Source organism: Zootermopsis nevadensis, unplaced genomic scaffold (assembly GCF_977971745.1).
Source record: "Zootermopsis nevadensis isolate Lab colony 2312 unplaced genomic scaffold, Znev_1.0 Znev_ptg000061l, whole genome shotgun sequence".
Lineage (NCBI taxonomy): Eukaryota > Metazoa > Arthropoda > Insecta > Blattodea > Termopsidae > Zootermopsis > Zootermopsis nevadensis.
The window spans coordinates 1037094-1052574 of NW_028259192.1; the positions used below are offsets into that span (position 1 = coordinate 1037094).

Below are 15481 nucleotides of genomic sequence, written 5' to 3' on the forward strand. Positions count from 1 at the left end.
CTAACCGCTAGACCACCTCATCTTATTATTATTTAGTGTTCTGTCTGACGACAGGTCCATATGAACAGGATCCTTCCATCCTTTTCTCGGACTGGGACCTGTTCATATACGTTCTTGGCAGATGATCCAGAAGTGGTTTGCCATTGCCTTCTTCTGTGTGTGTGAATGGAGTAATTGTTGGGATGCCACGGAGGAAAACTCCGTGTTGCCTAGACCACGGCCTTGCCCAACACAAGTTATAAATTTGGGCACCGCCGGGAATCGAACCCGAGACCCCAGGATTACAAGGCCAGCGTTCTAACCGCTAGACCACCGTAGGTATCTTTAAGATTTATCCCAAATAAACGTCTGCCCCGATTAAGCGATGACCCAATTAAACTGTATATGGAGATTGTAAAGGATTTAGAAGGAAATGGCCCTGAAATTGTTTAATGTACCCTGAAGAATTTTTCGTAAGAGATGAAGCATTGTCAGTAATCACAATTACGAAATCTCTTTACGTGGTTTGTCCACAAAAATTCTACGATGTCCGATGAGTAATACAAAATATGAAACGACCACCTCATATACGGTGCGATATTATATACATTGTCTTCATACGTCATAAACGTTTCGGAGGAAAGTACCATCTCAGTTCAGAGTAGAAGGATACCACCGCCATACCTTAAGATTACATTAACGTAATGCCTATTGGAGGTTGAACTAAAATTACGTGATGGCCAGTTCATGTCTGGAACTCGCCTGAGGTAATTCTGCAATCTTCGCAAAGATTGTATGACGACACTGAAATATCCGTATATTATACGAACATTTAACAAATATGTATGACGAAACCCTGCTTACATTTCGGTTGTTTCGAAAAGGGAAGACGCCATTTGTAAACAAATGTTTATATTTTATTAATACGATAATGATGTAATGGATATTAGAGAAACAGGTTGTCGAGCTAACCCGTGATCAGCATTCCGATGACATAGAATGTGGTTCGTGTGAACATCGATGCTGTACCAGTGAAAGTAGGGAATTTATTAACATATTGAACAACTATCAGCTAAAGGAAGAAGGAACTTGGTTGACTGATTGGTTATTAATTAGACAATTACATTTTCTGTCTTCACTTAATCGAATAGTCACTGAATCCGTCAGTCACCTGTTACGTTAGTCAAAATTATTAACTCATTTGGTCAGTCGGTACGTACGAGTTACTTCTTTGGGACAGGAAAGGACATTCTTTACTCAAGTTGTACGTAATGCGATTTTCCCTAAGCTTTGTCCCTTAAGAACTGCTTTCTTGCACTCCGTACAATATTCCTCGCCCCCCCCCCCCCCCCCCGCCAGCCCAAAAACCACTTTGCTATTGGATTCCGTTTCGTGCTATTACCTTCAGATTATCTTCTGTCTTTCCATCTCTCGCATTCTCTGTTCCCTCTCTCCTGGCCTCAGATCGTGTGTCATTGCCAGCAGTTTCGTGTTTAAAGGCAAAGGCTTTTTTAAATAATATCGGGGACCTGACTTTTCTCAAACATAACTTTTCCGGGACTCGGTCTGTATGAGATTATTCATTGCTTTGTCCTAAAGGAAAAGTTGTCCCGGTGGGAGGTCTGAGCAGGTTTTAGTCGACGTGAGGTGACAACATTATGAACTAAGAAAGTCCGCTCGCATTGGGCGCATCTGAAGGAGGAATTTTACCGCCATAACACAAACACGGGAAGCTACGTTTTTCGCCGTCCTGTTGTGCTAGGCTCCTTTGTGTGGAGTACTTCTGGAGTATTCGATAACAAATCGAATGTTCAAGAAACCCCAGTGTTTATCAACTTATGCCCTGACAAAGAAACTTCTTTCGAGCCGAGTTAAACCGAAGGTACATCCCCCACAATCGTTTCACTAAAGTGAAATTTAACGTTATTCTGCCGTCTGCGTCATGGTCTCTCAGTTGCTCTACTTCCATAAGATGTCCCACAAAAACTAGTCTACGGTTTCCACTGTTGACCCACGTGTGGTCCGAGACATAGCCGCCAACTTGCAAACACCAAACCTAACCTAACCTAACCCAATCCAACCTAACCTAACCCAACCTAACCAAACAAAACCTAACCCAACCTAACCTAACCTAACCTAACCCAATCCAACCCAACCTAACCTAAGCCAACCTAACCAAACAAAACCTAACCTAACCTAACTAAACCTAACCTAACCTAACCCAACCTAACCAAACAAAACCTAACCCAACCCAACCTAACCTAACCTAACCAAACAAAACCTAACCCAACCTAACCAAACAAAACCTAACCTAACCCAACCCAACCTAACCTAACTCAACCTAACCTAACTCAACCTAACCTAACCTAACCAAACAAAACCTAACCTAAACCAACCTAACTCAACCCAACCTAACTAACCTAACCTAAACTAACCCAACCTAACATAACATAACCTAACCTAACCTAACCTAAACCAACCTAACCTAACATAACCTAACATAACCTAACTAACCTAACCTAACCGACAGCCGCCACAAATTACGGACTTGTCTTCGTGAAAGTTCGATTCCTTTTCGGTACACTGTATTTATTTTCCCTCCTGAGTAGGAAACAGGATTTCTGCCTCGTGCAAAATAAGTGGAAGAACTAAATAAATGAACTTAATAAAACTTTTGCGTTCTGTACTAAATAACATGCGAGTACCTGAACATCGTTCATTATATTGGACACAGGAAAGAAAGCTCCGCGTATTAAATAAAAGAAAAAATGTAAAGTGTATGAGCTACGTCATCTTACGTACCGCTTAAAATCGTACGTCGATTGGTTTCTGCGACACAGGGTCCTCTTTAGATGGTGGAATTTATGGTTTCGGGTATTCATGCGTCCACTTGAACTTATTCCAGCGACGTGTCTACTTGAAACTTCTCTGACTTATGGATTCGTGTGATAGCGCAGTGCCGTGCGATCCCTATATGTGAGTAAAGGCGGTCGGAGCGTTAAGCTCACAATTCAAACTCCTGCTATTGCCTGGTTATAAGATACTTGGTGTCACCTCCATCCGTTCTGGTGCGTCGAAGGTTAATTCTGCACTCCTCCCCTTGTCCCGTCTTTGCGTTCATCTCATCGACATGGTTTCACGAAAATTACACGTCTGAACACTCCAGAACCACCTCCTGTCTGCTGTGCGTAAGAAAGCGATTTATAAACTGCAAAAACTGCATCCTTTTGGCGTTCAATTCCTTGCAGCCGAAATTAGTCTAAACAACAATTAAGTATTCAGCCCGTACGTCAAAGAGATTACACTTTACCATTACAGAGATCAAATTATTAATTGTATTTAAGGATGTTTTCGTTGTTTGCGGTGAGAATCATACAAATTGCGCAGTTACTGATTTTCTGCAGCGAATTTTTGTTCCCACTGGGATCCAAAGACTGAGACCGCTGACTTAGACATTCGCCCACACGAGTATCCTCACCTTCAGGGTAAGGACAGCGGAAAGCAATACGAACAGCACCTTACAGGCAGTCGGATCTGAGGTCCCTGCAGGGACAAGGACTTCTGAGACCTAAACTCGATAAAACAAACAAGCAGCACGAAGCGGTTGTTTCCGCCCTGGAAACTTAATGACCAGTGTGTGTTTACGTTTTGGTCCGCTGTACCGGCCGTTCTGGATCGTACACGGAAGCACTGTGGTACTTCAAGGCAATAATTTTATACACGGTGACCGCAACAAACGTTCGACCGTTTAAAAATTCATATTTCATTGATCCAAATGAAACACACTGTACAGTCTCTGTACGCCTACAAGTGTCCTCCTGTATCGTGAAGGCCGGGCTGGAAATTCGGTGTCGTCCACTCTTACAAGTTTAATTTTCAAGGGACTTGTAGATCAGTTGTAACATCTGAGAATTATTGGCAGGTAGAGGTGAGAATATCCGCCACGGTGGTCTAGCTTTGTAATCCTGGGGTCTCGGGTTCGATTCCCGGCGGTGCCCTAATTTATAACTTGTGTTGGGCAAGGCCGTGGTCTAGGCAACACGGAGTTTTCCTCCGTGGCATCCCAACAATTACTCCATTCACACACAGAAGAAGGCAATGGCAAACCACTTCTGGATCATCTGCCAAGAACGTATATGAACAGGTCCCAGTCCTAGAAAAGGATCGAAGGATCCTGTTCATATGGACCTGTCGTCAGACAGAACACTAAATAATAATAATAATAAATAAATAAATAAATAAATAAGAGGTGAGAATCATTTTACACTTATATGTCTTATGCTCGTAAGCAGCTGGCAAGAAACCGATCTACTAGCCCCTTGAAAATATAAACTTGTAAGAGTGGGCTACACCGAATTTCCAGCGCAGCCGAAACTTAACCTGTGTTCTGGGTAGATGTGAGTCAAAATTTCCAAATACCTGCTCTACAGGAGTAAGGGCAAATCTACAACTGGGAGTCGAACCTCCGTCGTTCATCCCGTAGGAAGTCGCTTTGCTATTTACTATAATGCTCTGCAGTCAGTGTTAACCGCCGAATGTAGACCGGAATGGAGAACGTTCATGGTGAAATGCCGCTGGTAATTATCGTGACATCTAGTGCGAAGAGGTTGTCCCGGAATTTTGGAGATTTCACAGTCTCCCACAGCTCACAATAATGTATAGTCACCTAACACATCTCACAACGTCAGTACAGATTCATACAGTAGCCAATTAACTAAAGAGTTAAATGTTCCAGTTGTAATTTTCCACAGTCGCTTTGTGTTAAACAAAACAAAGTCCAACTTTTAATCATCGTCCTTACTAAGGGTGAAGTACCCCTATAATTTACTTAACTTAAGTTACAACATCAGTAATGTGTTTCATCTGATAACTCGCTCTGATGGCTCACTTTCGTAGTAGTTGGTAATAAATGCACTTCTGAGCAATTTATAACTAAAACTGAGATAGAATGTAGTTTATGTTTATGTCCGCCAGGGAACTGAGGTCCGGTGGAATGGGGGTCGTTATGCGAACATTTGTCGTATTTCTGATTGCAGCTGCCCCGTTCTAACCCTACGGCTCGTAAAATTAACACATAATCGGTAAGTCCAGTCCCCTTGCCCATCATTAATGAACGGATTTTAATTAAATTTGGTACTGAAACTTAGGCTAGAAGCTGTCGATCAAATTCGATTTTCGTTCCCGTCTCGTTGAAGTATATCCCACAATTTATATGGATCTTTATATACGCGGAAAATATATTAGTGTGTTCTCAAGGACTGGTTACCATTTTTTAATCATGTCACGAATACACCCTAATGTTTTACGATCTATTTTAATATTATCCTTCATTCCAGTCCTTGGTCTGCCAGTTATGACGTGTGATACTTAATGGTGACGAGACGTAAACACATAGTCTGTTTACTTAAAATTTGTAGCACGCATCGGGTTGAACTAAAATGTTTCACCACGCCCTTCTAAAGCTTACCTCGTACATCTAGTCGGAAACTTGCGGGGAAACAAGCGAATGAAATTAGCAGTCTCAGAAAGCCTTAAAGCACCTTAGGAAAGAGCTCTCTCCGTTTCCTTGTAGATCACATTATGAGTTTCGCGAAAAATCTCTCTCCACGTAGCAGCTGACGTATTTTGTTGGCGAGGAGATCGCATGTGTCTTTCAGCTAAGGACGTGAAGCCAATATATCGGCCTAGGTCTTTCCTCCACGACTAACATCCGCCCACGTACATCTCCTTCAGTGTTTCCCGATGCTGACTCGGATCTACTTTGCCGATACAGATAGATGGTTTTTCAATGGTCGAGACGACAGAATGCCCTGTCTTCTGCAAACTCTTAACAGATGAGACAACAAACACTTCAACTGTCCAGTCAGAAGGAAAGGTTAAAGTTAGTCCTCTGCCTCAGCATCACGCAAGAGGGCGTGGAGGTAAAACCCGCACGAATTCCCCGGCCTTCAAACTCCGTTCAAGGTATCACACGCGTTACAAATTACCAACAGCGCATGAACCATCAAAGCAGACGGAGATGAAACTGTTTATCGCAGCGTTGAAATAAAAAATGTATACAACTTGTTTTAAAAACACATTGTGACTTAAGCCAGATTCGTGCAAAAACGCACCAACACAAAATAGACCGCCACACCCCCCACCGTAGGTGCCACTATATCGTCGTTTCCACATCTTGCCACCAGAGTCGCCTCCGTCGGAACTTCAGTCGCCCGTGTTATAATCTCTGTCCGTCAGTTTTTCCAGCTGGAATATACGCATTTGTCTTCTCTCTCGTTGTGAATACATTCCACTCCCATCCCACCCCCTTCTACTCGATTATCCTGATAATTTTGCGTGAAGAGAATGAACTACGAAGCTCTTCATTGTGGAAGTTTCTGCATTCCTGGAATATTAGACGTTCTTTGCAGACAGAAATTAAAGATGAATTTATATTCAGTAGGTTAGGTTATGAAAGAGATGTGTTCAGGAGCAAATCGATACCAGAAATAAAGGCACAGACGGCTCTACTGTCCGAAGAATTCCAGCGTCTACCAATGACAAGTGGCGCTGGAGTTAATAAGCTTCTGGGTACGGGAAATCTTGGCTGGAGTCCAAAGTTGCGGCAGGGGACACTGAAAGCCAACTAACTCGTCCGGGCCATTGACTACAAAAGAAGTCTGGTGTTGCGAAATTAATTGTTTAAAATATTGGGGGTAGGAAAGGTTTTAACTCACCCTTAAGTTAAGACCACGGATTTTATACGCGACCCAGTACTTTCATAACGTGAATATAGAGTAGCCTTATAATAAAACTACTTTATTCGGGGGGGCTTTTTAGACGTAATGTCGGTTGTATAACATTGTAACTTTCTAGAGCAAGGTTTTGCTATTAACGCGAACTCTCTTAACGTTAAAATCCCGCAGATGTCAGCACATTTATCATCCGGCGCTATTGTTCCGTCACTTGTTATGCATTCAGCCTCTTCTTACGTTGTCTGTGAGTTCTCTTCTGCTGTGTGTTCACGATGGTTCGAATCTCAACCCGGAGACAAGCCCACTGTGTCGCATCTTCTGGTGCAGGGAATGGTTTAAATCAGCCACGACCGCCTTTCCACTTCTGCCCCCATCATCGGTCATGACTTTCCCGTCGTCACTCGGGTGTTACAGAGGTCGTTCGGCTTATTAAGCGTTGTTAAACAAACAAAACACTTACGTATGACGTCAAGATGGATCTCTTCCTGTGCCTTACTAACTGAGCCCTGTGGTCACGAATTGTATGACTCGTCTTATAAACACTGGATCGATCCCCTCTCGAGGTACGGATATTTGCCCCTGAGTTTCAGCTGCCCTGATAATAGAGGCAGTGTGGCCCTCTGAAACGCCGGTAATGAGCCAACTTCTGTACGTTACCAGCACCCACACGAAGGTTCAGTACCAAATTGTATTCGTGTTGAATCTGAGTAAATGTGATTGCTGTTTGATGGCACGAAAATTGCTTTACTCACCATCAATAGGCGTGTATTCTCTAACACTCAGACAAGGAATTCCCCTGGGGCTCATCCCACCTTTGCCCATTTCCTCCGGTTCACTGGACGCATCTCCTAAAAGAACTTCTTCGAGCGACGAGTCAACATTTGCACTCCGGAAGCCACTGCTCGTATGTTCTTGCAACTGCGGTACGTGTGTCTCAAACGGAAGGAGGGACGTAAGTTGAGGGTGAACGGCTGCAGCATTTGGGCCAATAGGGGGAAGAAATAAGGCCCGGGTTGGACAGAAAATTTTGAAAGAACCGACTGGATAATCTTCAGACGATATTAACGAGGCTGAAATCGAAGATGCATGTAACACTGCCATCAGATATAAGGGAGGTGCCTAAAGGGCTTCAAAAACAACAAAAACTGAACTGAATAAAGTACCTGAGAGAACTGGTCGTAGATGAGATGATAATATTAAAAATGTATCTTAACAAAATAATATGTGAGAGTGCAGACTTCATTAATCTGACTCACGATTGGTTACGGACGCCTATAAAACACGGCAGTGAGTTTTCATGTTCCTGATAATTTCACGACGAGCTCATCGTTTCGTGTCGACCTTTTCTTGAAATACCTTAATTTATTTTTAATTTCAATTCTCTAAAATCTGTCCTGTGTAGTTCAGAAACAAGCTTTAGAAATAATTGTGTCCGTTCTGAGACCTGAAGATCTTGGTCTTCTCACTTGCAACGTCATGTTGACCTGTAGATAGATACCAGTGTTTCGGTTGCACATGCTGCTTCCTTCTTCAGGGATTTGATATTTATTTCAGAGTGTAAATTACACCCTTGGGAAATACATGACAAATTAGATGGCTTATTAAGAAGATGAGGATTAAAGATAGCGTTAAAGCCTAGAAGAACGACGCTAAAAAGTATTTTCTGCTTGGATTCACTCCGAAGCGTGTGTGGGCCAGCTGGAGGACTGGTCCTCTTTAACGATGCATTTTCTCTCTCTCTCGTGTGTTTGCCTCTGGCGGATTTTTTTCTACTCTTTCGCTATCCTAATTCTGATAGCTCGTAGGCGTTCTTTACCACTCCCCTTCACATAATCGATTTTCTCTTCCTGGACCACATTCTCACTCTATTCGCTTCTTCCTTCTTCCTCATATTCACGTAACTTTGTTTGTTCCCCTCTTTCATCGGCTTATTCTTCCTCGTATCTTCGTGCGACGAGTGTCAGGCGTCGAAAATGAATCCCGAGGGAATCGGTGAAGGAAGACAGACCCGTTGTAAGGGAGTGACCACGCACGTGTTCGGATATTCCGAGGATTCGACAGAGAAGATGAGGTTAGGAGGGTCGTAACGTGGAACCTCCTTACAGCAAGGCAAACTCCTTGCCTAGATTTAACTTACTCGCCTGTATCTTTATATTGTGTGCCATTTAATTTATTTTCCAGCACGCAGATGGCGGCTACAGTTTCTTCTCTTGCCTGAGCTCCTTCACGTCTGATATAATTTCGTTTCTCTACTCTGTAATTCTCATTCATTATGAAACTTCATTTAATATTATAAGATAATTTCTTTCTACTCTCATCCCACACATTCGTATTCTTTGTGTTCCTCGCAAACGTCCACGCCTTTATCTCCTCATTTCTCTTACACAGTTTCCCTGCCGTACGCATTCTACGAAAACCCTGACAATTCCTTTCGGTTTTCTGCTAAAATTTCCCAGACAGTCTCCTTCGACTCCTGTCTCCCATAGATCCCGCCTGAGATTATTCTCCCATCTACGTCTAGGTCTCCCCAGCGGTCTCTTCCCCTCAGGCTTCCCAAATAGTGGACCCAACCAACCAGATGGCTTACCGAACACGAAGGTTCATCACCGAATTAACCAAAGCCCTCCACCGGACCCTGTCCTGGGCCAACAAAATCCAGTCTCCTTCAACTCCTGTCTCCCATAGATCCCGCTTAAAATTATCCTCCCATCTACGTCTAGGTCTCCCCAGCGGTCTCTTCCCCTCAGGCTTCCCAAATAGTGGACCCAACCAACCAGATGGCTTACCGAACCCGAAGGTTCATCACCGAATTAACCAAAGCCCTCCACCGGACCCTGTCCTGGGCCAACAAAATCCAGTCTCCTTCAACTCCTATCTCCCATAGATCCCGCCTGACATTATCCTCCCATCTACGTCTAGGTCTCCCCAGAGGTCTCTTCTACTCAGGCTTCCCAAATAGTGGACCCAACCAACCAGATGGCTTACCGAACCCGAAGGTTCATCACCGAATTAACCAAAGCCCTCCACCGGACCCTGTCCTGGGCCAACAAAATCCAGTCTCCTTCAACTCCTATCTCCCATAGATCCCGCCTGAGATTATCCTCCCATCTACGTCTAGGTCTCCCCAGCGGTCTCTTCCCCTCAGGCTTCCCAACCAATACCCGGTGCACAATTCTTGTCTCATCCATGCGCGCTACATGCCCAGCCCATCTCATTCTTCTCGACTTAATCACTAGACTGTATTAAATGTATAAAGATCCGTGGTTATAACTTCGTACGCTGAGAAGGATTTCGCTCTGTTGTGAAAGACGGAACCATTTTTAATCAAAAACATGGCTGCCTGTCCCAGAGACGCGCTCTGATGCTTCAGGACAAGCACGAAACTGATTGCTAACATTACAGGTGTTTACGCCGACGAATATGAAGATGGCATTTTGAGCCATGTAGTCTGGTAGTTTACGAACGGTTTAGAGACACTGCCTCCATTATCAGCGTCTATCAGCGTGTATCAGGCTACACGGCGCTACATCCTAGAAGACGTCCATCTTCAGGGAACTGTTTGCTAATGCCCGGTCCCACTGCTTACTTTGTGTTTAACTCACATCTCGTCACAGCTGAACAGCGAGACTGTCTGCTCTGAGTTCCTCCCGTGATGTCTGTTTACGTCGTTGTGAAACTGCAAAGTAATATACTCCGAACATCTGTATGAATAAATGATTAGAACGCCTCTGGTTCTCGTGCCTCCCTGTCTGTCCGTCCATCCGTAGTTTCAAAGATTTACTACGTGCGATCCGGCAGTCTGCTTCCTAGGTCAGGTCAAGACCCGGAACAGACGCTGGATTACAGTCTTTTAAGACCCAGGACACTGAACACGGTCCGAACGTGTCCACTCACCATCGAGTCACAAACAAATTTAGTCCCCTACAGATACTAAGTAATGTTCTTCGTTGACACGACTGTACCATGAAGGTAATCGCTCACAATTTGATAACAAAATTAAGTACGTGTGTATCTCTACCTCCACTCCCCCTAGACGCTGTCACAATATAGGGAAGTATGAAAAACTTACGTATATTTATTTGTAGTTTACGGCGGTGAGGTTCGACTTCTCAGTACGAGGTGCGATCGGAAAGTTTCCAGACTGCGCCTATATAAAAAAAAAAACAGTACACTTATCTCAGGTATTAAATTCATCCATCACCCTCGAAGTAGTTCCCCTGGGAGTGAACACAACGATCCCAGCGCCGCTGCCAAGCCTGGAAAGCATCCCTGGAAATCTTATGGTATCAATGCATGTTTTCAAATATGGCCGCCCCTTGTCCTGGGCGTAGTCAGACTACACGGTGCAACATCGCAGAAGACAGAGGCATCTTCACAGTCGCTACCGCGAGAACCCGACGTTCCACGGCACTTTATGAAATAACGCGTAAGAATTTCCAACGGGGGCTTCTCCGGTCGGCTGTCACTGCAGAATGGGGCCCCATTTGGTACAATCGTCTCCAATCTAGACATTCCTCTTTCCCTTGTTTCGTTTTTCTTGTAAACTAGAAGTTGAAGACTGAACCAAGGGCAGAAGATGGCAGAGAGAGAGAGGGAGAGAGAGAGAGAGAGAGAGAGAGAGAGACCAAATAGAGTTCTCGTACATGAAGACTCCATGAAATGGATTTCGGAGACACGTGTTCACGGACTGGGGGGTAAACGAGGATGAGGGTGTCACGTTATATAAGCCTGGATAAAAAAACCACCAGCGAAGTCAGTGTTTTACCGCGGTCAGCACTCTCTTCGTCGCGATTGCATGATTTGTACTGTTCAATAAATATAGCTAGGTTGATCAAATCGAGGACGATGTCATTGGCGGAGCATTTAGCTTGCGTGGAATAAGTCTATGACCTCACACGTGTCTTCCGTGACGAAAAACACGTGTGATTACCAAATATTTCGCTCGATGCATCAAACCGCAAATGGATTCCTGACAGAAGCCAGTCAATTGTTAATGTGAACAGAAGGGAACGGAAAGGAAAAGCCGGTTTCATAATACATACTTGCACGCAACGCTGAATGAACTGCAAAGTTACGTAGAACCGAACAACACTTTCAGTCGTGTACGAGTTACATTGGCCAGTCGAATGGGCATTTTTGTTTGAGATTTTAAAAGATTGAATTCGAAGCGATTCAGACTTACTTCCCTGGAGTGACCGAGGAAAACCAGGTCCGAGGCGCGAACACGCAACATCCAGAATAAAGGTGTAATTCGCCGTGGGTAAACACGGGATCGTGTCCGTGTGCAGTCGGCGGAGGCGTTGAAAATGCCCTGTTAATGTCTCCAAATGTTTTGTATCACACACGTCGTTCAGTGCTTCGGGACCCAAGACGCACTTTTCTCAAGACGGGCTTTTCATGCTTTAGTTCACGAAGCAGGCGGTAATGGCGCTGTCTTCCGAAGCTAGCGCGATCCTAAATATGCAACGCTGAAGCCAACATCACCCCCTCGCCCCCATCCCCTTCTACAGATATGCTTACACAACCCCTGACCTGCGAACTACCGCCTAATCTAAATTGCAGATTTCATTAAAATGGAGGCAGGTACCTGAATACCTCTTCCGCCTTTACGAAAATAGGCTAATATGAAGTCGAGAAAACAGGGAGGGGGGGGGGCTGCTTATATTCGACGCTTGTACAGGGGCTGCTTATTATGAAAACGTAGGTCAACGTAATTATTCCAAAGATTACATTCATAGGCACGGCTCCCCGAGCTGAAGGGATGAACATTGTAATCGTTTAACATCATTCTTACAAACCACTCGTCTCTCTCCCTATTTCATTTCCTCTTTGTGAGCCTACACCAAACAATTTTTAAAAAGTCTTTCGTCCATATCTTAAAATCAATGAAGTTTTAAGGCACTGATGAAATCAATTCCGTAAACTTTATGGAAATTCAGTGCGTCCGTAGAACCACCTCACTTTTTTTTTAAAAAAAAAAGACGTCTTGTAGTAATGAATTCTGAAATATTCGGATGAAATCCATTCCTTTATTACAATTTTAGTTATTACGTTTTGCCTTAAATCCGTTCGTTCGAGCGTAACCTCAACACTTTGGAATATATAGAAGTACGTTTTAAGGGAAGGAAATCAATGGTTAATTTCCGCCGCCATCTTTATCATCATCATCATCATATAGCAGTCAAGGTGTCAGGCGAATTGTTGACACGCCATTAGAGCTAAAGAGATTTCCTGATCGCATGGGTGTCATCGATGACCCTGTATGTTTAATTTGTTTTAATTAACATTAACATATTCCGTCTTGATAATACGCCATTTTTATATTGCTGTAGGGTAGTATGGACAATACTGGATCTGAAATAATTGAGTCTACTTCTTTGCTACCACAGTATCCTTCACAAAAAAAAAATGCGATTAATACAGGGTGTCCCAACTCGGGACCCAGTTACTGGCATTCGAGCTGTGACTAATTCATTTCCCGGCAGCTCGCTTGCTCGCTGCAGATGCTACAGCGTTCTGAAGTGCAGGGTTTTACGTTAAGTGGAACACCCTGTATAGTTTCTGGCGAAGAGATGCATTTAAAGGGAAAGCGAATCATAAATTATTATCGGAAGCTCTTGTTTTGGTAGCAGGCCTATACCGGCTTGTTGTAGCCGAAAACTCTCTGTGTGACGCCTCTTTCTGACACTGTGAAGAGATTAATTAGCGCACATATGTAACTCGGCTTGCAGACTGCAGGGCCTTCCTATGGGTCGTTAGTGAGTGAAGAGGCAGACATATTGAATGCAGATGGCGTTCACTCGAGTGGCATTCCACAACGCCATCTGCAGCAGTCTGGCCTAACCACAAGCAAGGACGACGAGGATTGTGGTAAAATAAATGACGAGGCTTGTGATTTGATTGAAAGAGTCATTAAAACAACAAAACCAGTGAATTACTTGAACATTAATTAATGCATTGAATAAAGGACAACTGAATGTTTCAGAAATTTGAATCTAAGATGAAATAATCAAAAATGGAGGATCTCAAGATTCGTGATATTGAGCTGGAATTATAAGATCACTTAATCGAGGAAGAACAGGTGGGCGGAAATTAGGCTCATGAGATAAACGCTCAAACTTTGGGTCCTGGGGATCCTAGGGAAAGAGAATATTGAACGACATGAAATCGATTTTACAAATACATTTTGTAAAAATGTAAAGCACACTGAGTTGATCTTGTGTTAGGTTAAGAGTTCTTGTGAGGTAATGAAATGACAGAACAGATCTTGAATGTGACTTCTATCTCATGTTTCAGCTTCTTAAAACTTCTCAAGAAATATTTAACTGAGACTGTTAGGCGGACACACCCGTTGCCTTATGGGAAAATTAATGAAACGCGTGTTTTCCTTATTCATTCTCTGCTGAAATGTAAATTTAAGAACATCATTAATTGATAAGCAATGAAGAACGGAATATGACTTGCCTTCCGCGTGATTAAGGAAGCTGTTTAATTATTTATCCTGCACCAACGGTCTTCAGAAGTGATGACCGTATCTTTGTTTGATAAGAATAAATATAATACCAACTGAACACAAGAATTTGCTGATACATCTGAATGTAGTTAAAGAGACTGAAAGTGTGGGATTATTAAACAATGTTTCTGAGGTTTGCATTCACTTTTAATCAACCCTCTTAGTACATGTGGTTTATGCTTGTGATGAAACGTTTATGAGGTAAACGAGAGATTAATTTGGTTTTTCAAATGACGTCAGATGTCCCTCCGATCTCTCAGAATTTTACATTTATAAATCGTTGGTTCTGTTCGTAGAGACTTTATCAAAACGTTTCGCAACTATTTATTTTAAACCTATCAACCGGTTCAGCGCAAAAGACATGTTCTTTGTCACTCTGTAGCCAACTGCCGTGTCACAATCTAAAACTCTTTTCTCGTAACTGAGTTATAATATCTTCTGCTTTAATTACTGTTGTATAGTTAAATTTTATCAGAGACTCTGTGTGTTCTAGTTAGGATTTTGTGGCATAATTACCTGCTCACTGTGCACAGGAAAGATAAAAACCTACTGAAGTTCATGCTACAGTTGATAACAGTACTTTATACTTCTCATTCCTTTCCGTCCACAAAAAACGAGGAGAAAAATTATTACAGTTGCGGTCTCTTGGCTCAGCGACGGGAGATTCAGGGGGAGCTGCTAGAGAAACCGCTTTGCTATTTTAGTTCGCACAGATGTGATTTTAAAAATCTCTCCTTTCTCTTTGTTATAATCTGTGCCCTCTATGTTAATAGCAGTAAAATTCAGGAAGGGGACTTCACCACCTATTACATCGCAGATATGGCCCTGTAATTTATAAATCCTATGGTAATAGTTATACTGCAATAGATGGTAGGGGGAGGAGGAGGGAGGGGAAACAGACGGTATAAAAAGAGCTTCAGAAAGAAATATCCTGTTTCAATTCCGCGTGAAAAACGAGTTACTCCTACGGCGCTGACAACACGGAATCTGTCTCTGGATTAGAGGCATTATCCGCAATGATTTACAGTCGTATGTTCCAGATGGCGAGGCCCAGTGTTGACCCTCCCATGGTATCAGGAGCTTGAGAGGGTCGTGCCACACCCCCCACGTCATTAAACGCGACACATCAGGGCAAAAACTGCCCAAGTCCAGCTCTGCACTTAGCAGAATACTTCATGCTTCGACTCTGGACTTAGACGCTCTAAAATTATCCCCGCGAGCCTCGGATTCTTTTCTCTTCAAGGCAGATGAAAAT

The 15481-nt window shown here is 43.3% G+C and overlaps 1 protein-coding gene and 1 long non-coding RNA gene across 9 annotated transcripts in view; one reads left to right on the forward strand and one right to left on the reverse strand.

The window, feature by feature from the left end:
• LOC110836787 (uncharacterized) overlaps positions 1–15481 on the forward strand; it is a 648071-nt gene that overhangs the window by 483495 nt on the left and 149095 nt on the right. The window lies entirely within an intron of this gene.
• The window catches only part of LOC110836788 (uncharacterized), a 229735-nt gene continuing 224893 nt past the window's right edge, over positions 10640–15481 (reverse strand). For both annotated transcript variants that reach the window (XR_015532589.1, XR_015532588.1), the window contains one exon: positions 10640–10860. This is a non-coding gene — a long non-coding RNA (uncharacterized LOC110836788). The remainder of the gene's footprint in view (positions 10861–15481) is intronic.